Here is a 22631-nt window from a genome sequence, read left to right on the forward strand (position 1 = left end):
CCCAAAGTGAACATTTCAATATTTGCTTGAAGCCGTCTTTATTTTGTAACTTGTAACAACCTTTTCAAAGAACTCTTGGGAGCTTCCTCTAAATATGTCACTTCTTTCCAGGAAAAATGAAGAAAAAGGCATCTGCTACAAATACTGTCATCAACAGAAATGTTACCTGTCTAGCCCAACTGTGATGTTCTTTCACTGATTTGTACAGCTTATATTGTTCTGCGACTGTTCCTGTACTAGACCTATATGTACTGGCATATCTTTTCACAGGAAAGAGCTAATTAATGGCAAAAGAAGAAAAGTATAATTCTCAATCATAGCTCGGACTCGCTCTCATTCTTCTGTCTTTAAATTAAGTTTCCAGAGGTTGTAATTGTGCAGAAGTATTTTGTACATAGTTTGAAAGTTACTGACGTAGCACATCTACCTTTACTAGCAGTGAGCTTGAACTAGCACAGCTGCAGTGTAACTGCTCTGTTGATTTTCATTGTCACTGTCATCTAAAATCTGAGTTGGCACTTCAGATGTGAACATTAACAGCTGCATTATTCAAAACCTTTAAGAAAGCTGGGATAATCTCATCTCAGAAAGTACTTTAATAATATATTAACTACAGAGAGATCTTACCGGCGGGGTTGCACTTGTCTTGATGATGAGCATGATTTGGAGAAGTTTGAGAAACTTTTCTTAAATGATCATTATTCCAGGCTGGTGCAACATGACTACCAAAGAAACAAACAAATAACAGCAGCTGAAGCAAAAATACTAGACGGTATTCACTTACTTGATAATCTACCTTTATCCATTCTCTGAAAAGAAGGGGTTTTAACCACTACTGTGCCACAATCTTCATGATATTTTAGTCACTCTGACCCATCTACTTATTTTGGGCATGTCTTGTTATCATTAGAACTTCTATCCCAAAATATCACTCTATAGTTATCAATAATCAACAGCAGGAACACAGAGTCAAAAAACTCATTGCTGCCTATTAGCATTTCAATCTATTGTGATGCAGACAACAAAAGAAATGTTAGACGTCATGATGCTTGTAACACCACAATTTAGTTGTAGCGTGCTCCACCCTAAGACTCTTCCCAGTCCATACTGGCAACGCCATACAGATAACAGAAATGACAGAAGACTTGAAAAAACATTCTAGTGTCAGTAGATCTGAGTGGAATTCACTGTCTGAGACAGACAATCCTCTTTACTCTCTTTTTTCTGTCCACGCTCAACAAATCAGTGGGGTAATTTCAAATAATTCTGTTATGATCTATAAACTTGAGAGGGAGTGAGAAGTACAGAAATAACCTTCCTGCACAGTATGACCCCCCTTCTGACTTCAGGAGTTCATGGTCCCTAAAATAAGAGGTAATTCAGGCTCCCCAGGCTCATTGCCAGGCCTTTTTAGATCAGAGGCTGCTGGTCCTACTCACTGGTGCCAAAATATGTTTGATGGTTTTCCTGATATACTCAACTGTCTGATGGGGACTGAGCTGAGACCGCTAAACTAATCTCATGTAGGAGTTCAGGTTTAAGTCATTTTTAAACAACATTAACATATTTCATATATTTTCTCTCCAGGAAAAGAAAAACAACAAACCTTGAGAGGCCACAGCAGAACAGTTTCTATAACATAAGGTAATCTTAAATATGACAGATGTAGGATCTGCCTCTGACTTGCTGTCAATTACAGAATTTATCCCATATCAGATGAAACAAGTTTAATAAACCACTTAAGTGTTATAAGGTATGCTTCCTACCAACATGAATTATGTATCTATCTGCAGCCAAATGTACGTGCTCTGTTGCTCTGAATATTAAATACAAAAACTATGTTTAAATAATGTGAAGGGTCTGATTTAAAGCAACAAAAGCCAATAAATTCAAAGTTTATGCTGGCACCCTATCCTTAACTCACACAAATTGTTTCAAACAGGTATAATGGCATGAATTACACCCCCCTTACATTTATGTTTCTACTTCCACATTTGAATTTCCTGAGTTTTGTCAGCCTACGTCTCTCTATGAGTGTCTTTAAATAGAGCTCTAAAATGTAATTTATTAGCTTTGTTTTTATTTTTTAAGGCAAATGTATGCCTTATAGAAAATTAAGAAATGCACATTTTTTTGTCCGAGGATGGAATGGTTCCTTTGGAACTGTTTTGGTTTCTCTATTTAATACACAATCAGAATGTTTAAAAATATTTATTACTTACTTATTAACTTTGTATTATTTACACAAGAGACTGTAACAGGTCCCTCAGAGGTTTTCTGATCTCTTGGGTTACCACACAACTGGCCAGATATTTAGTATGCTCATTAAAAAATAATTCTTATAAGTCATTTACAGAGTCTTAGCAATATGGATAATAGCAAAGTGAAAGTCTACAGTGTTCATGTTTCAAATGCTGAGTTGGGTTTTAGCTGCTTTGCTGTTCCTATCATTTTATATAGCATCACATAAATGTCAATGGGACTTTAAGAGGCCAAAATAAATTCTACCCAAGTGGGGTTTCTCCAGAGGATTCCGTGTAACTGTAATTGGGAAAAGAATGGTAGAAAGCACAAAGGAAGGATGTCATTTTTGTATCTGTGGCAATGTTGCTAATCAAGAAGTACCTCTAAGTCCTTGGTGAGAGGTGAGAGTGAAGAAAGATGGCATTCAACAGTGTGATGACTCAGTACAGCAAATAAATGCAAATCTCAACATATAGGCATATACAGTATGGTCTTAAAATGCCAGCTTAGTTGTAAGCTCCCCCAGAGAGGAATATGAGTTATAGCTAACTTGGGAGCACAGAATGTATCTATTTATTAAACAAGAGAAAGGTCTGTAGTATAGCACAAAAATCTCAAACTTTCAAACCGAAAAATCCAAAATTAGTATCAGTATTTGGGAAGGTCACTAAACCTTTTTCCCTCTAAAATTACCTACCTGTAATACAGGAATACTTACTCCACTGGGAGAGTCTCAAAGATTTACTTTTTGTTGTTGCTACAGCACAGAAAAATATATACTACATGTATGCAAAATCCTACTATCACACACTTATCTTTTTATATGAACTTAAGTAAGTTTGGTTAGGTTTTTATATTGTGGAGCGCTTATCACATCTGTTTGTAACTTTCCCAGTGTTCTTCAGCTAGCTTAACCTCTAATGAGTTTGCTCTGTGTGCATTTATTGAGTTCATTTGAATTCTACTGTTACTGTGCTAGTGCTGCAAAGCTGTTAACAAAAGAAACCCCTTAAAATGACTCTGGCAAGTCACCTCTTTCACATAAATGTTCAGAAAAAACTTAGTATTTCTCTTCAGTTTAGTTACACATCAAAAGTGATTTTCATTGTCGACATTGCTCTTCTTCACCTTAAGATGAGAGAACACAAAAATGCTAGTAAATGTGGAAATGGCCCAACAGACTTTTTCATATTGTAATTCAAAAGCAGTTTTATTCTGTTGTTCTGAAGTCTGCACATCTGAAATATGTGTAACTATATGACCTTACACTTTTAGAGATGTTTTACATATCATAAAAAAGTATAAGGGTACATGTTTATCTACACTTGGGTCATGAATGCTAACTCTTAAGATTCTTATGATTCAAGATTATTCAGTGAGAGTCAGACTTAGTACGCATGTTGTCAAAGGAAGCTGTAACCTAAGTGAGTTAAAGATCACATCATAGTGAATTGCAATAGGAAATATCAAACAGAATAAATAAATGAAACAAAAGAATATTAATGGTATGCAAATACAGTACAAAATTTATTTCATATAGGAACTGGGCAAGTCTCCTTCTCTGTCTTTCTCACTGCAGACATTTTGACTTCCATGGGTTCAGTATCCAAATTCTACGTCAGATTTAGTTCTGACGGTCATCATGATCAATGGGCAATTTAATTCCTATTATGTTAACTATGTGGGATTTGTTGCTATATCAGAAGCTCTCCATCAAAAGATAAATTATTTAGATCACTGGTTAACTGATTTTGAATGCAGTTCCACAATCTCAGGCTAATGTTTCACATAAAAAAGATTACATTACAAAATATTTTAAGTTAAAGCCCTCCTGCTAGTGCTTTTTCCACTGGCAGCATGAAGGTCTACAAAGGTATCTACATGGCTAATGTAATTTTGTAATTGTGTACTAGTATATGTTTAGAAATCATGCAGAAGCATACGTACATAGAGAAAAAGTCAATAGGTCAAGGTTTTGCAGCTGTGTTTAGCTGGTTATAAGCCATATGTACATATGCATAAATGATTCTATACAGTTTAGAAAAGTACAGGCCTGATGTGTGTGTATATGACTACATATGCATCGCTGAAGACAGAGCCAGACAAGCAAGGAGGAATACCTAATACAAAAGTGAAGAGATACTGAATGCAAAAAGTATCTAAACAACAAAACCTTCATAGATTTACAGAAACAGAAAATATAATAGAGAGCAGGTAAATGATGGTGGGTATTGTGCTTTTAATTAATTGGAGTAATTTGTGTCTCAAGGATTTATTAATTTCCTTTTTAATCTTTAAGGAAATTTGAAAAGGCCGATGTTCTGTATTTGGTCTTGAATGCCACATCTCATTCTTCAGAATGAGACAGGGCAGGATAAATTGTTTTATTGCTGCAGCTGATTGACAATGGAGATTTATGTGTGGTTTTAGCAATCAGTGATCAGAAACGGAGGAAAAACAGGAGCAACAAGTCTTTTTTTCTCAATTTTATGATACAGAAAAAACCATTTTGGTTCTTGTTTTTTTCCTGTTTTAAAAGCCATCCTAAGTCTTGTGGGTCTTTGAAACCTATGGGTCTCAGCTGAACAATTAAAGAAATTATTATGTCAATAGAATCACAAGTTGAGAAGTTAAGCAAGTGAAGTAACGGAATTTCTCCTAATCTTAAAAATACTGCCTATGAACTCATATGCCTGCCTTTAAACAAGTAAGGTTTAGCAGCCATATCTTTATAAAGCCTCCAGTAACCAGCTTTTATTCTTAAAAATTCTAGATAGAGCTGTGATTACTCATCCTTCCTGAACTACACCTCACTTTATTTTACATGCATAATTTCTTAACCTGATTTTCCCTATCTGACCTTTTGCTTTTAATTTTGTTTTCATACGTAATGATTTCTATGCTGTTTCTTGAGACAGTTTAGAATTTTGTTATAATGGGAAAGGGGTTTAGTTTTGCTGGTTTTACTCTAGTAGTAACTAAAAAGCAGCTGAACAGATTTGTTCAGACAACCCAGGAAACTCATTCCTTGTCCAAAGTCCAAATAAAGTCTACATTTTGACCTGGCTCAGAATTGTTTATGCCTGCTTTTAAAACATTTTAAACAAAAAACATCCAGATATAAGTGGTAACAACTTAAAATGACAGTATTTAGTTGTAAGAATTTGGGATTTTAGGTATTTATGTACAATTTGTGAATTTGTTGGTTAGATAAAATTGACTCAGTATTGAATCCTTCAGTGCTCTAAAATAACAGTGTGTCTGAGGCTGTGAAGTCCATCTTGACTCAACTTTTTTACAAGCTAGGGAAGAGGTACATGGGAGTAAAAGTGTATTAAGGATTCCCCAGAAGGGGAAATTAAAGTTATTGAAAATTTATTAAAGTTATTAAAATTTTGGTACACATATTTAGAAGCACACAGAGAAGTAGATACAAAAGGACTGCACTTTGAACAGGATATAAGGATACTTGACACAGACGTCAAGAAAAAGTAGTATTTCCAAAAGAAGGCATGTTGGACGAATTCAGCTCAGCAGAAGTGACATGAAAAGTTGCAGTGACACAGATATGAATCTCATGAGCATCACAGCTGGTGAGAAAATGAAGGCTAGCAATATGAGTAGTTGTTTTAGTTGGATCCGAGTATCTTTTCTGTTTTCTAAAGTAAAGAGTGATTGTTCTTACCAAACATTTTGAAAGTCTTTGCTTCTTCTATTGATCAGATGAACCTGAAGGGTTAAACTGTAAATCAGAGAGAGGAGCCCTCGGAAAGACATTGTTTAAGCTACTGAGATGCTTTATGAGGTATTCAGCACTACTGCAGAGTTCAAGGCAGCTGGAGTGTGGATACTCAAATCTAGAAAGTCTTCACAACGAGGTACTGTGCCTACAAAATGTGCTGGTGAACTGAGAGCCTATTCAGATTTAGGAAAGCGTGAAAAAAATATCAACACAGTTTGTAGCTCCAAGCACAGAAATGCAAAACATAGAAATCTCATGCTGTAAGGCGTTCCAGACAAGTGTTTGGAAATGATAGATTAGCTGTCTTTGTTTAAATCAAGTAGTGTTCTCCTCTACCCCTCCAGTTGCAGAGGAAGATGAGGGAAGAAACAGGAAGAGTGAACAGATCAATACCTGGCTCCAAGCTTGGTGTCATAAGCAAAATTTGGGGTTCTTTGATCATGGATCAGTTTACATGGCATCAGGCCTGCTGGCAACACATGGGGTACACCTGTCGCAAAAGGGGAAGAGGATCCTAGCTCAGGAGTTAGCAGGGCTCATTGATAGGGCTTTAAACTAGGTTGGAAGGGGGAAGGGGATAAAACCAGGCTAGCTAGTGAAAAGCCTGGGGGTGGCAACTCAGCTGCTAGTGGACAGTGTGCTAGCGAGGACCTTCGCTAGGGTACGGAACAGGGAGCTGTGCGGCAGCAATGGTGCAGCTTCACTGGGGGCTCAGCTCAAATGCCTTTATGCAAATGCACGTAGCATGGGGAATAAACAAGAGAAGCTACAGATATGCGCACATCTGTGGGCCTGTGAGATCACTGGCATCACAGAGATGTGGTGGGACAGCTCCTATAACTGGATTATTGGGATGGGAGGATACAGGCTCTTTAGGAAAGACAGGCAGGGGAGACGAGGAGGAGGTGTCACCCTCTATGTCAAAGAGCAGCTGGAGTGCATGGAGCTCCGCCTGGGAATGGATGAGGAGCCCACGGAGAACTTGTGGGTCAAGATTAAAGGCAGGGCAGGGGCTAGTGACACTACAGTGGGAGTCTGCTACAGGACACCTGACCAGGACGAGGGAGCAGATGAGGCCCTCTATAGGCAGATAGGAGAAGTCTCACGTTCAAAAGCACTGGTCCTCATGCAACCACCCCAACATCTGTTGAAGGGGAAACACAGCAGGGCACAGGCAAGCCAGGAGGTTCCTGGAATGCGTTGAGGACAACTTCCTCCTCCAAGTGATAGAGGAACCCATGAGGAGAGGTGCGATGCTGGACCTTGTTCTCACCAACAAGGAGGGGCTGGTGGGGAATGTAAAGCTCAAGGGCAGCTTTGGCTGCAGTGACCATGAAATGGTGAAGTTTAAGATCCCTAGGGCAGTGAGGCGGGTGCGCAGCAAGCTTGCTACCCTGGACTTCAGGAGAGCAGACTTTGGCCTCCTCAGGGATCTGCTTGGTAGAATACTGTGGGATAAACCCCGAGAGGGAAGAGGGGCCCAAAAAAGCTGGTCAGTGTTCAAGGATCACCTCCTCCAATCTCAGGAGCGGTGCATCCCGACCAAGAAGTCAGGCAGAAACGCCAGGAGGCCTACGTGGATGAACAAGAAGCTCCTGGCCAAATTCAAGCAGAAAAAGGAGGCCTACAGAGGATGGAATCAAGGACAGGTAGCTTGGGAGGAATATAGAAAAATCGTCTGAGTAGCCAGGGAGCAAGTTAGGAAAGCTAAAGCCCGGACAGAATTAATTCTGGCCTAGGATGTCAAAGGGAACAAGAAAGCCTTTTATAGGTATGTCAGTGACAGAAGGCAGATTAGAGTAGGTGTGGGCCCTTTGCAGAAGGAAGCTGGATACCTGGTTACCTGGGATGTGGAGAAAGCTGAGGTGCTGAACAACTTTTTTGCCTCAGTCTTCAACAGCAAGTGCTCTAGCCACAGTGCCTATGTTGCAGAAAGCAAAGGCAGGGACTGGGAGAATGAAGAACCACTCACTGTAGGAGAAGACCAGGTTCGAGACTGCCTAAGGAACCTGAAGTTGCACAAGTCCATGGAGCCTGATGAGATGAATCTGCGGGTCCAGAGGGAACTGGCGGACGAAGTTGCCAAACCACTCTCCATCATATTGGAGAGGTTGTGGTGGTCTGGAGAGGTCCCCACCAACTGGAGAAGGGGCAACATCACCCCCATTTTTAAAAAGAGAAAAAAGGAAGACCTGGGGAACTACATGCCAGTCAGCCTCACCTCTGTGCCTGGCAAGATGATGGAGCAGATCCTCCTTGAAACCAAGTTAAGGCACATGGATAACAAGGAGGTGATAGGGGACAGCCAATATGGCTTCACCAAGGGCGGATCATGCCTGGCCGACTTGGCTGCCTTCTATGATGGGGTTACAGCGTTGGTGGACAAAGGGCAGGAAACTGACATCATCTACCTCGATTTGTGCAAGGCATTTGACACTGTCCCGCATGATGTCCTTGTCTCTAAATTGGAAGGATATGGATTTGACAGATCGACCACTCGTTGGATAAGGCGCTGGCTCAACGAACGCACACAAAGAGTTGCAGTCAATGGCTCAATGCCCAGTTGGGGACCAGTGACGAGTGCTGTGCCTCAGGGGTCGGTACTGGGGCTGGTGCTGTTGAATGTCTTTGTCGGCGACATGGACAGTGGGACTGACTGCACCCTCAGCAAGTCTGCCGATGACACCAAGCTGTGTGGTGTGTTTGACGTGCTGGAGGGAAGGGATGCCATTCAGAGGGACCTTGACAGGCTGGAGAGGTGGGCCTGGGTGAACCACACGAAGTTCCACCAGGCCAAGTGCAAGGTCCTGCATGTGGGTCGGGGCAATCCCAAACACAAGTACAGGCTGGGCAGAGAGTGGCTCGAGAGCAGCCCTGAGGAGAAGGACCTGGGGGTACTGGTGGATGAGAAGCTCAACATGAGCCAGCAACGTGCGCTTGCAGACCAGAAAGCCAACTGTATCCTGGGCTGCATCAAGAGAAGCATGGCCAGCAGGTCGAGGGAGGTGATTCTGCCCCTTTACTCTGCTTTCATGAGACCCCACCTGGAGTACTGCATCCAGCTCTGGAGCCCCCAACATAAGAAGGACATGGATGTGTTGGAGCGGGTCCAGAGGAGGGCCACGAAGATGATCAGAGGGCTAGAGTACCTATTCTACAAGGACAGGCTAAGAGAGTTGGGGCTGTTCAGCCTGGAGAAGAGAAGGCTCCGGGGTGACCTTCTAGCAGCCTTCCAGTACCTGAAGGGGGCCTACAGGAAGGATGAAGAGGGACTTTTCACAAGGAATGGCTGTAAACTAAAAGAGGGCAGATTTAGATTAGATATTAGGAAGAAATTCTTCACCATGATGGTGGTGAAACACTGGCACAGGTTGCCCAGAGAAGTTGTGGATACCCCCTCCCTGAAAGCATTCAAGGCCAGGTTGGATGGAGCTCTGAGCAACCTGGTCTAGTGGAAGATGTCCCTGCTCATGGCAGGCGGCGTGGAACCAGATGATCTTTAAGGTCTCTTCCAATCCTTACCATTCTATGATTCTATGATTCTAAATTATGTATCTCTTAAATGCAAAGGAATATTCCTGAAATATTTTCCCTATCTGCCAAGTTCATGTTTGTTTATGTGTGTCATTTTGTGTAAAATACTTTGTGGGTCTGTTTATGAAAATAATTTGCATATTACCATAAACATCACATTATTATTTTAGTACTAATGAAAGTTGCATTTTGTATATATTTATAGGAAGACTGCAGGGCAAACTACCAATGCACAAGCATGTTCCCCACACTGCCTCTTTGGAGTATCTCTCTCAAGCAATCTATTTTGTTTTCTATCAGGGATCTTTAGTGAACTACAGCCCTGTTCAAAACAGGTTTCACCTGTGAAATAACTAGATGCAGAACAGTGGAAATTCATACAGTTGCAGGTGTTAGCTGCCATTACACTTATCAGCTTGTTCCCATTTAAATTTTATGCCCTGTTCCTTCTCAAGGTTCCAGCCTCCTTTTTCCCTCTAAACTCTCTGCTTCTCCTCTCTACTAATTCTTGGTTCTGTTAACCAAATTAGTTTCTCCTCTTCAGGTCTTTTTGATGGTTGAGAGCCAGATGATGAGGAGATAAAATACACTATGGCCTCTTATTATTAGAATTCCATTCCCCACAGTTCAGCTGAAAACATCAAGTTTCAGTTGAGCTGAGGGAATTAGGGCATGGCTTGACTGTCAAGCAAGATACATAATATTGAAGAGTTTTGGTTTTCATTTTAATTTTTTTAGGATATGGTGTTCAAGATGGACATCATTAGGAAATGCATTTCTGACCACTTTCATAGTATCCAGTTTTTGGCTAGGAATCCTTCACCTGTATCTGCCTTTTCAGTCTTGAATAACCAAAAGTAAAAAAAAGAACTAATCTCTATGTTCAGGTTTCAGAAGTGGAAACTCAATCAGAGACTTCTGGGATTTGTTGTTCCATCAACCGAGGTCTTATACGGTGCAGAGCATAGCAGGTACAGTTATGTAAAAGATTTTTGCTGGAGTATGCATAGGATTATGTGGCTGATGGTGTTAACTGAAAGAAGAGTTAACCACCACACTGTTGTGCAGTGAACTGGACAAGAAAAACTCTGTTTTAATTTCTGAAGGTATTACAACTAGATGCAGTTGGTACTGCATATCCATAAGACCAGATATGAAACAGAAAAATGAACCAACTATATTATTGAAGTCTGGGAACACTGGCATGTTACTCTTTCCCATACAGTAAACAGATATTTCATCTTTTTCTGAGCTCTCCTTGGATACTTCAGTCTCTCTTTCATCAAGTGTTGCTTTAGCTCAGCTATTATAGCTGTGTGGCTTTTACTAAGCAATGTTCGACTCTTTCCAGCTCCTCTTGCTCGTTTGATACATAGCAATAGAGAGGAGACATAGATTCAGTTCCCATGAATAGGCCAATACACACTAGGAATTTAAAATAGCATCCAATTAATTAAACCACACCCATCCCCCCAACCAAACAGTAAAGCAGAATTTACCAGAGTAAGAAATTCTTATACTACAGTGAGGTGCTGTCTCAACCAATCCTGTGCCATTTGCTTAAATACTGGAAAAGTAGCTTTAAAATTCTCATGAGGAACGCAGATTCTGTTGGTTCACTCTGAGTAAAAAGGTAGTCAGAAATAGTCCACTCAATAAGATTCTTCCAGCAATCTGGATGCAAAAAAAGAAAACTGCTCTTTGCCATATACAGCATCTGCTATTGTGAGATTAAAGCTGAACTGGAGCAACTGGAGTGTGAGCAGTATCTTTCAGACAGCAGTGGGGACATGCCTGTCTCCTGCTGTTTTCTTGGGAGGGGGGAGGAACCAGTGAATCTGTAGTGGTATAACCTGTACAAGGGAACAGCAAAAGAAGATCCAATCCAAAATCCAGTGAAGATCAGGGAGTCTTCCCATTACCATAATGGGCTGTAGATACTGGCACAAGTGACTTACGCTTACTCTAATAGGTGGATGGAGTACAACCATTTGCAAGTGCAGCAGCAACAGGATCTATAGAAAAACACAAAATCAAACCTACTGTGAGAAGAATCTCATTGCTGCTTTGAGTATTGAAGATACTAGATGAATGGGGATTGTGTTTGAATATTTAGCTACTTTATTCATTGAATTTTAAATTATTTTTAGTTATATATAGAAGATTCTTACTGCACATACATAGTATGTACAGTACATCTGTGAGTTATTTTCAGTGTTATCATAATAATTTATACTTGAAGAAAGAAAGGAAAAGCTATAATGACTTTTATTTTTCCCTTTTATGCTTCAGTGTATTAACCTCTTCGGATAATTGGTACAATTGAGTTCTCAGAAAAGTGTATGACTATAAATGCTGTAGTCTGCATGACCAAGACTAAAATATGGACGTGTAAAAGGGACATAAAATCTAGAGAAAAATAAGAGGAGCTGGAAAATTCCTTCCTGACCTCACCCTTCTGCAGATTTCACCAGTATTATAATGGCTACAAAAACACTGAGCCAGAAATTACTAAGTCATTTGGACACAAAAAAAGAAGTGATCTGATCAGTGTTACTTTTCTTTCTGAGAAGAACTAAACTGATCCTTGCAAAAGGTGTGGGAATTTTCAGAACTAGGACATAATTTTCTACACCTTTTATACCATGTAGATATTTACTGCTTTAAGAAAGAATGATCACAATCCTTTATAATTTTGAGTTTTAGCACTTTATAGTAATTGTGGTCAGGTCTAAATACTTACATAAAACAGAAGGCTGAGGAAAAATCCAACCTTCGATTGGAGCATCATTCTGATTTGGAAAGTGTCTGTTGTTTGAACATTACTCACACTCCGATTATGTTGTGACTCATGATGTACTCCAGACATAAGAAACAATACTGAACAAGTTCCTGAAAAAAAACAGGAGCTGAAACAAAAAGTAAATAAAGCTTTTACTGTCTTTAATAGTCTTCTATGATCTTTGACTTTTGCGTGTGTGTGTTTGTTATTTACCGTAACACAAAACCATACATTTCTTCCCATCAGTTTTCAAGGAGCTAATAATACTGATGCTATTACTGATACTGATAACAATAGTATTAATGCTATTATTATGTTTTACTCTTCCAAATTTGTAAGTCAAATTTGCATTGTGGCCAATTTTATTTGGCCTTAAATGATAAAATTTCAGTATTCGTGGTGTAGGGCAGGGTAGAGCCACTCAACCAAACTGAATGCTTTGTCAGCTTACAGATGGTTCATATAGCTCCATCCTGTGAGATTATTTTAATTATCTATACTAACTTACCTATAGATGCTAACTGCTATTGATAAATACAGCTTGTTTTAGGGACAGCATAATAATTAACAAATTGTACAAGCATATCTTTGCAAGAACCTTAATATTATTATTAAACTCTTGTGTTCTTGTAAGAGGTTCATTATTTTGGCTGCCTACCCTTTCTGGAAATCAGAATATTTATAGAATCCACTAATAACAAAAAAGAATCTATTAATAGCTGGAAGCCCATTGTGATCTTTAAGCATATTGGCTAACAATGACTCAGCTTTGGTGGTGACAGTTTATAGACATCTATGAAACAGCAATCAAAGTTTTAATTAACCTTTAGCTGTTTGATAGTATGTTGTTTTCAGACTTTCCATTTGGAATGTCCAGTGCTCCTTTGTCTCTCTTGCTTTTTGTTGTGTTTGGAAACTTGTACAAAATCATAGTAAATAAACATGTGCTGAGTTATTAGACTCTTTTATTTCTTACTGTTGGATGGCTGTCTTTCAGTTGTCCTTTATAATGGCAGCTTATTTCCTTCAGAGAAAAAATATGGTGGTGTTTCTGTGAAAATTTTAGATATCCTGATGATTCAGTGATAATGATATTGAGTAAAATTTATTATTTTTTATATTTAAGTTGAAAAGGAAGGAAAATCCCATTACATGAGAGGCTGCAAAAAACCCTATCAGTTTATGCTACGCTATGCTGCCTATTAGTGCTGTCTAGAGACCTTGGGATACCAGTTTGAAGGAGGCCCCGAGATTCACTCTGTGGCTTTGATGCTTAATACTCCACATCTATTGCAAATTTAACATTCAGGTCATACAAGCATGTTCAGACTGACTTTACAGTGCATGTAATGTTTGCCCTGCTTGTAGTACAATGTAGCATGGATGGGTTTATTTTGACAAACTGGATTTGCTGTGCACATACAGCAAATACATACTAAGGTCCCTTAATAAGGTCTAGCAGTAATTTCTTAAAAAACTGCACAGTGGTGATATCACCTAAGCCCTAAACACAGCCCAGGAACTTTGTAGTATCAAAAAGAATCAGAGTATATTATGAGATGTAAAGGTACAAAGGGTGTAAAAATAGTAACAGGTTTATGTAATAGAAAGAATTGGCATTGCCACATCAAACAGTACAACCTATGATTCAGATCCATGTTCTTTCACAGACTTTTTTTGTTGAAAGCAGTTACACTTTTTCTTGCCAACAAATTAAAGGATCAAGGACACACCTAACTGTTTTCTTCCAATGCTGCTAATTCATAGAGGAGAGCCACTTTGGGATATGCTCTGAATATCTAAGATTACTCAAGACCACAAGAAATAACCAACAGCCAAAAAAACTAAAGGACAATTTGTAATTAACCTGTTTTGATCTCTCTCATGTTACCTTTTCATCAGGTTGGCTACCTCACACTGGCAGTTGCTGGCTGCTTTCTGTAAATCTTTCATGTGATGTGAGGAGTGTCCAAAAGTTTTAGGTTTTTTTTTACTGAATGATGGCAACCAACATTACAGAATATGCTAAGGCAATCCCCATTAACCATATGTATATTGTAGCTAGCTTTTGTGTTAGGACTTTGCACAAGCCTTCAGCTTAAGCTCCTAGCCAGTATGAATTGGCTTAAAAATGTATTTGGTTATGCTCTTCTGCCATCTGGATTTGAAGGAAAATTCAGTTCTTAGAACTGTATCAGCACCACAATCATCTATTAGCCAGGTTATTATCATTGAAATATCACGGATAAAAACAAATTAGAAAAGCTGGCCAAGATGGTAACAGTAAAGGAGACAGTTTCACTGTCTTTCTGGTAAAACTTTTCTTGTTGGGCATTTTGTTCAAAGCGGATGGTACTTCTCCTGTGTTCTCCTTCTTCCTAAAAGACGTCATCCACTTTCCTGTTGTGTTGAGCAGAGAGTGCTCAGCTCTGTGAGTTCTGCCTGGGTCTCTCTCTGTGAAACCCACAGAAAGACTCCTAGGGAGGAAGGTGGCACCATATCTCCAGGTGACTGCTGAAGAAGAGGAGGCACGGGGCAAGAAGCAGTAGGCAGGGATGGTCCTACTGTCAGCAGACAGATGATACTGGTAACTGTGGGTGGGTGAGTGCTACTGCATGGGAAGGCTCTGGCTCCTCTATACTAGATATGTGCCATTTAGTGAAATAAAATGTATGAGAAATACTGTGTATGGAAGGTTTTGCACAGACACCATGTGCCCTCTAAATCCTTGAATTAATTATATGTACAGTCTATACAAGGATTGCCTCAGACTATGAATAAAAGGACCTTGGAATGGAATTAACTGGCCTGGAGAAGAAAGGACAAAATTTCAGTACTTCCCACCATACTGCTCTTCATTACTAGCCGCTATAGTTAACATCAATTTAAACTCCATTCAAGAGATCAGAAAGGAACAAAAATTCTGAGGAGGACTACAGAGTTGCAGAGAGAGGTGATGGCTCATCATACTGCAGAAAAATGTTGATGTACACTGGATGGAAAAGTATTTTAATTTTTCCAAAGTAAGGAACAGGCAATGGGTAGTAGGATGACTGGCAAGGCCATACAGTGACTGCCAAACAAAGGTGACTGTGTGCAGACACTGACAGACTTTATGGAAGACAGTCCGAAGAACAGAGAAGATGGAGATTACAGTAGTCTACAGGGTAGGGTAGAAGAACTGAAGGAGGATGGAATACAGGAAGCTGCCAACATACCTAAGAATTTGTCACCACTGCTGAATAAAAGGACATGGAGGGCCAACTTCTAGAAAAGATGGATGGCCCATTAAGCAATATAACCACAGGGATGATCAGAAGAAGGACCTGGCTGAGGATATGTTACTTGCACTGATGATCAAGATGGAGAAATGTGCAAAAGGCGGGAATAAGGAAGAATAAGAGTTGGAAACAGCATGTTTCTAATGTGTAGAAAGGCATGCATTTTTCAGAAAAGGAAAGTAAAAATAAAGGAGATGGTGATGGTCAAAGACTATGCTTGAATGTGCCAGAATGAAGGAAATAAAAGAATGGTATGAGGTCTCTTGGGGTCTAATGTCCCCTAGTCATCAGGACTAGGTTGGAATGGATGGAGATCTTTGCAACACACACACACAATATAATTATTTCTGAGAGATTTTAAAAGTAAATCGACAGTATTGAGTTTCCTGTGCTCGGAGTAAAAGCGACTGATGAGCAGAAGAGGTATCAAGGGCAGGGATAATGTGACAAATGACAAGTTACTAAATAAAATTATACATTTCCAAGGAACTGAAACACATAGCTGAAGTTTTGTTAGCCATAGAAAGAGTGTGAAATAAAGTAGCGGTCCTGCTGTTCAGTAGAGCTGCAACTCATACTGAATATCGTCTAGACATGGGCCCAAGATTACAGAAAAGTACTCTCTGCTTTAATTACAGATAATGCAGTTTCTGGGGGCAAAGGCAATATGCCTACTGGGACTGAAGGAAGTGACAGACAGGTACTGTTCCAGTCCTAGAAACAGTCATTTAGATAAGGGGGGGAAAAATCAGCAAATGAATAACATGCATGCACACCAACCTGCTGTAATTTTGGTTCTGTAAGCCATAATTTCTATGACAATTCTTTATCAATGTAACCTATAGTTCTCAACTGAACATAATTATTTAAAAATCAGCACATTAATGAAGGCTATTATTTTACCTTCTATTATATGTTTCTAACTTTTTTTCTATTACCCTGAATGCTGATAAGGATGGGTAGATTCAGAACTTCCATTTGTTAAGTGAGTCTGCATATTTACCTGAACCTTTGTGTGAAGTTAATGGTGAAATACATTGCTTTTTATTGCTTTGGTTACTAGAATGTAACAGAAACAAGTAACAGCACTTCTGTAAGCAGCACTCTACTGTATATAATCCTACACAAGCACATACTCTGTGCAAAGGGAATTTTCACCCAAATAATTTTAAAAGAGTATTCATACAGAAGTATTATTCAGTAGGAAAAGAAATCCATTAAAGTGATGCAAAGAAAAAGCAAATCATGTTCTCTCAATAACTGGACCAGATAGGATGCCAGTTATTGATTTAGTCTAGGATACCAGAATACCAAATCTTCTGCTGTATCCAGGCATAGTATATCTTTTGGAACTCTCATGATGATTTACTTTTTATGTCTGAAAAATAAGAAACCTATTTAAGGGCAGAGACCTATCTTCACACAGCCATGTTTTGTTTAGCTACTGGGAGAAATTACTAGCTTTTGCTGAAATTTCCTTGCATAAGTACTATCTTTTAGATTTAATACTTTTTTTTTCATTCGTGTTCTCCAGGCATTGAAGCATTGTTATTTTGTGCCTCTCCAGCATGACTTGATGACTTGCCCAAATGTAGGCCTTCTAATTTCTGCTACTATTTCAGAGATTGTTTCTTGTAAAATATTTCTAAATAGAAAGGTCAAGCCTCTCACTACACAACGGTGGGACACGGAAAAAGGACAATGACTGAGAATGTCTGCTTGCTGAAGTCAGTCAGGGGAGCACAAGTGCGACTTTGGTCCCACAAACATTTAATCTATAATATAAATAAATATAATTGAGATTTCCCCTACAATTAATACTGTAAGAAAAATAGAATAGGTTTTTGTGAAGCATGAGGTCAGAACCACCCCCTAATAAATACTGTACAATTGGGTAAGCACTTGTAGCAGGCTGATGACCCTCGTGTTAGGTTACATTTCCACTGTCTGTTCTTACACCAAGAGGCTTCAGAATGAAGTGGGTCTCCTTGACTTGGCAGACTTATGTCTTATTAATACCAACCAAAATGTTCAAAGTGGTGTCTGAGCAAGGCATAGCTGAGGCATTAGCACCAAGCTTCCAAATTTGCCTTAAAAATCAAGGTATTTGGCAGGAATGCTGCAATGTACTGCAAAATATAAGGTAATAATCCTGTTAGCACTATATGATATATTCTTCATATATGCCAGATGAGTATTCCCCATGTGTAGTAGACAAAAACAGAATTATGCAAATAGATAATAAGAATTCATAGTCCAAACTATGTTCCTGAGATTCCTGGAGGTTATACGACGATTATCATCTAGCCCATAAATCTACAACATTTTAAGAAGTTACTGTCTTCTGTTGCTTGCTCTGCTCCTTGTCTAAAAGATTCTAGGCAAGATTTGTCCATCTGCAGGGGGCTAGAGATGACTAAGATTATATTTTAAACTGCCGCTGCATTATTCAGAAGTTGTTTGTCAGAGCACCAACATCTAAATTAACTTGGTTCATTGGTACCTTGGATGCTCAGAAATGACACCTCAATGAAGATAAAAGACTGAACACACAAAGGATTTTCTAGATCTTGAAATACTGCCAGAAAGCACATGCAGAAGGTCAGACCAACTCAGGGATCAGATCATTTTGATCATACTCCTAAAACACAACACATGGTCAGGAGCCATGTGGTCAGGATGCAGCACTGGTCAGGGGAGACAGATGACAACCTGACATTCACTAGGAACACAAAGCCCTACCTGAGAATAATGAAAAAGCAGAGTTAGCTTGCAAGACGGGACTACACACATTCTTCTGTTTGTAGCTATATCTCATTCCCTGAGTAAAGGCAAATCAACGCATGATCTAATGTAATTGCTGTCTCAGCAACATATTTTCTTTATATTTTTCACAGTCTCAACATATCATATTGCAGTAAGAGTTCAGACAACCAAAATAGTGAAAAATATTAGTATTGTTTTTTTACTATTTGTTTCTAGTCTTCATTGGCATATTTCTACCATTTTTTGGGTAGTGAAACCAAATTAGTTTTTTTTTGCTGTTGTTTACAAGACATATCTAGTCTTACCTATACTAAGTGTCAAAAAAGCACAGGTCAGAATGGAAATAAAAGTGATTCCTAAGAGCTATTTTTACTTGATTTTCAGATTTTAAGTTCTTAGATCACATTTGGGTCGTATTTCTATACTGCTGTGAGGGATAGAAGTGCTAAAAGCAGCAGAAGAAACAACCTAGAAATTCTTCTGTAATCAAAGGACTCCAGAAGGGGTTTTAAGGAAAATAACAATAACAGGGAGCTTGCAATAAAATTGTGAGAGCTGGCAATAATTAAATTTCATTTTCTGGGGAAAAAAAGAAAGGTATGTAATAATTCTTGGCAAACCACTCTAACAGAATGTTATTTATTTACTTTTATACTAGAATTAAAAATAAACTGTAGAAAGAACTCTATTCCTATGTTGTTTTGTGAATATGAAACTGAATATGATCTGACAACTGCCTGTCCACACCACAAATAAGTGAGCATGAAAAGGTCTGTTCTGAATCCTCACTGTGACTTCAAAACTTAACTTCTTTTATATGCTTAAATCAGCTCATATCTTGTGCACATTACTAGAATGAAACTGCTGAGCAAATTAACAAACACATTTATAGATATTCAGTATTAAAAAAATATCTTCATTGCTGCAAGAATATTTTTTGTTTATGAATTTATGCCAGATAATTTTCCTCGCAGTCTGCATTATGTTTATAATACTTTTGTTTATTGGAAACTACAGATGTATATGTAGTATTCATTCTGTAATATTGTCTGTCTCTTAAGGAAGCAATTCTGTTGTATAGAAAGTGTGTCTAAAAACTTAAATCAACAGACACAGACTCTCACTTTGTTACTCTAAACCCAACCACGGTAGGAAAGCAAAGTTCAAAGTTACAACTTTGCATCGCTGCCAAAATACACAAGCCCTATCTCACTAGATTGAGTCAGTTGAGTCCCACTGTGATGATGGAGTTCAGGCTGCAAGAAGAGTTCATGTTGGGCTGACTCTGCAGTACCACCCTAGAATGCAATGTGCAGTATCTGTTTTGTATTCCCTTGGGCTGGGAATTTATAGCAAACACTGCTTTTGGGAACAGTGTTAACAACTGAAATATTGCAGTACAAAGCGGCCTCCAAGTAACTCTTAGCTACTGCCACAGTGCACACAGATAATAAAAATGGACTCTTGCTTGTTATTCTGAAGAATTTTCTGAATAGTTTAACTGATTGAAAATAACTGTAACTTAGATCTGATGGTCAACTGAGACAAATACAAAGACATTTAGCTTAGAATATCAAGTAAAAAAATCCAGCAAGATTATAGATGCAAAAGGGATATGATTCCGAGGTGTCAAAATCCCCTTATCTTAGAGTGGGAGCAAGTATCTTGTCTTCTTGAAAAGTTCGTGCCCGTAAAATAACACAAAACAGTAATCTAAGTACATCGATAAAACTAGAGAAAGTGTTTTAATTGCTGCAAATGTTTTTTGACTAAACTACCAGTGCTTATATTTTGTTCCAATTTGTTTTCCTAAGGTCTTTTTTTTAAAGACAGTATGAATTGCTAAACAAAGACCTGAAAATCATATGCCTTGGCTCTGTTATGAGCAAAAACATTTCTGGGTTCCGATTTATTCCCTATTTAATAATTGTAGCTTTATCAAGGCTACTGCTGTGCACTCTGCTGTGACTTAACCTGACTACACCTTAACCCCTCCACCATGTAAACGGAGGTAAGCTATACTTAAATGAATTTTGCAGCTTGCCTTAGATATTCACATTAAAACTTCTGTTCAAAATTCTTTTATTATTTCTGAGTGATAGAAACTTAAAATGTAGCCATTAAAATAAAAAAAAAGCTGAAATTCTTATTTAATTCCAGTGTTTATTCCTTTAATATGACTGCCGTCAGAAAATTAATATGTTCCAGTGCATTGCTCACCAGTGTGGAATACTAAAACAGACAAACTGTTGCAAAACTGATTTCTAATATTCAAAATGGGTAGACTGTGAGGCGCTTGCATATGTTTGCAGCTCTTGTGCTGTACGCATGTGCACGAATGCAATGGGCTGGTAAGAGTGAGGATGTGTAGGTGTATGTTCTCAGCTGCCATCCCTAGGGTTAGGGAGAGTCTCATCTGTGTCCTCTGCATGCTCTACAAAGTTTGGGTGGTCATGGCCAGTGCTGCCCCTTCCAGCAACCACTCCTTGGGTTAAGAAGGGTATCGTGTCTTATTCATTGAGCTTGGGTGGCCACGTACTCTTCACACCCTCTTTCAGGGTGCTGGAACTAGCTCTTCATTTTCCATGCAACCCTTCCATAACAAGGTGACTCTCCCAGTTAGTCTATGACACAGGCTACACACCACATGCAAGGTCAAAGCTCAGCTCCTTCCTGAGGTTTAATTTCACTAAGAAACAAATTAACAATGAAACATTCAACTCCCAAGGCTCAGCTAAGCCCATCTCCTCATCTTGCTGCAGCACAAACCTAACTGCCCTCTGCCAGGACAGCGGAGCTCAGGAATCTGCTTCCCCCTCTTAATGACCTCCAGCTGTTGGTCCGTCCCACTGGGCCTCATGCTGCTGGCAGGTGCTGCAGGGTGGGCCAAGCTCCATCCCTACATCCAGGACGCTGTTAACTGCCTCCTTCCTCAGAGCCTTGTTCCGCTGACGCGCCCGAGTTTATATCAGTGGTCTGTGTTTTTCATTGCCTCGAAGGGTGCCATGCCACGGTCTGTGGCCTTATTTTAAAGACAAGGGAAAACTGCAGCCTTCCTGGTTGTATTAGGAAGTGGGTAGGTGCCAAGGCGACGCTAGAGAGTCCTCGGACAACAACATGGTGTAGCAACTCCGGGGAACGTAAGCTGCCCGCTGATGTTTACATACCAAGCCGACACACAAGGTGTAGTGTGTAGTAGAGAAGTATGCAGTAAACCAAAGCAAACTTCCCCACGAAGCCATATCCTAGTCACTTTGACAAATTTTAGGAGGCTACGTAGTTCTAGCTCTTGTCTTCTCAGGGACAGATCAGACCTCTGCAACTTTTTGCCTGCTCAAATGACACCTTTTTGTTGAGTGAAAAGTGAGTCACGCCAGCGGTGGAACTCCAGGTCCCCATGCCACTGAGTTTAGGCTCCCAATATTACTTTTTCCAGCTCTGATTTTTTAACTGTGCAAATTCAATTGAATATGTTATAATTGTAGGAACAAGCTCTGAAGTAGTATCTTTTATTTGATGCAATTGGAAAAAACAGGTAGTTTTGGAAAAACACTTTTTTCAACAATTTGTTCCATCTAAATGGTCTCTGTGTTCTCTCAGTTATGACAGATGGTCTAAGACCAGATACTACTTCTTCCTGCAGACCTTGCCACTTTTACATCCCACAACTTCCTACAACTATAATCATGTTAGTATTTACAGCTGTCACAAAAATATAAAAAATGTCCCCTGCAGCCCTGAATGCATAGATAAACTGGCTTATAGCTAGTCAGCTAAAACACCCCACAACCCAGAACCAAACCCACATCACAAAACCACCAGAAACCTCGACTGGACGCGAGTACGTTTTGAATTCATTGTCTAAACAAGATGTAGCGTACTTGTAGGGTTATAATACGTTCCTGAGAAACATATAAATTTCTAAAATAATGAGGACATCACCAAAAACTGCTAGAAATAATTTCAACAATTTTGGCTTCTTTTGCTGACTGTAGCTGAAAAGCATCTTTCAGAAAGTACCTGTCTGATGTTGTTTCCTACCAAACTACTGGTGATGAACAAGAACGGTCAACATAAAAATCCTAGGAGACATGCAAATTCATTAGTAGAAAATGTTAACAGTTCTAATTAAAATCACAACAGTAATGGCATATTTTGATTAAAAAAAAATGAGAATGCTCTATTATCTACTTGTGTTTCTTGACTTCTAATAATGCAGTATTGGGGGTTGCCACAACGGATGGAATAATGCTTTATTTCACATTTAGATAAGGACAGTAAA

The 22631-nt window shown here is 39.1% G+C and overlaps 1 long non-coding RNA gene across 4 annotated transcripts in view; it reads right to left on the reverse strand.

Annotated features, from left to right (window-relative positions):
• The window catches only part of LOC142358813 (uncharacterized), a 37194-nt gene that overhangs the window by 11843 nt on the left and 2720 nt on the right, over positions 1-22631 (reverse strand). For 3 of the 4 annotated variants that reach the window (XR_012761866.1, XR_012761864.1, XR_012761867.1), the window contains exon 2: positions 628-722. This is a non-coding gene — a long non-coding RNA (uncharacterized LOC142358813). Of the gene's footprint in view, positions 1-627; positions 723-12263; positions 12430-22631 lie in introns of all 4 variants that reach the window. The other variant, XR_012761865.1, reaches the window with a different exon arrangement.

The sequence above is a fragment of the Opisthocomus hoazin genome, chromosome Z (genome assembly GCF_030867145.1).
Source record: "Opisthocomus hoazin isolate bOpiHoa1 chromosome Z, bOpiHoa1.hap1, whole genome shotgun sequence".
In the NCBI taxonomy this organism is placed as follows: domain Eukaryota; kingdom Metazoa; phylum Chordata; class Aves; order Opisthocomiformes; family Opisthocomidae; genus Opisthocomus; species Opisthocomus hoazin.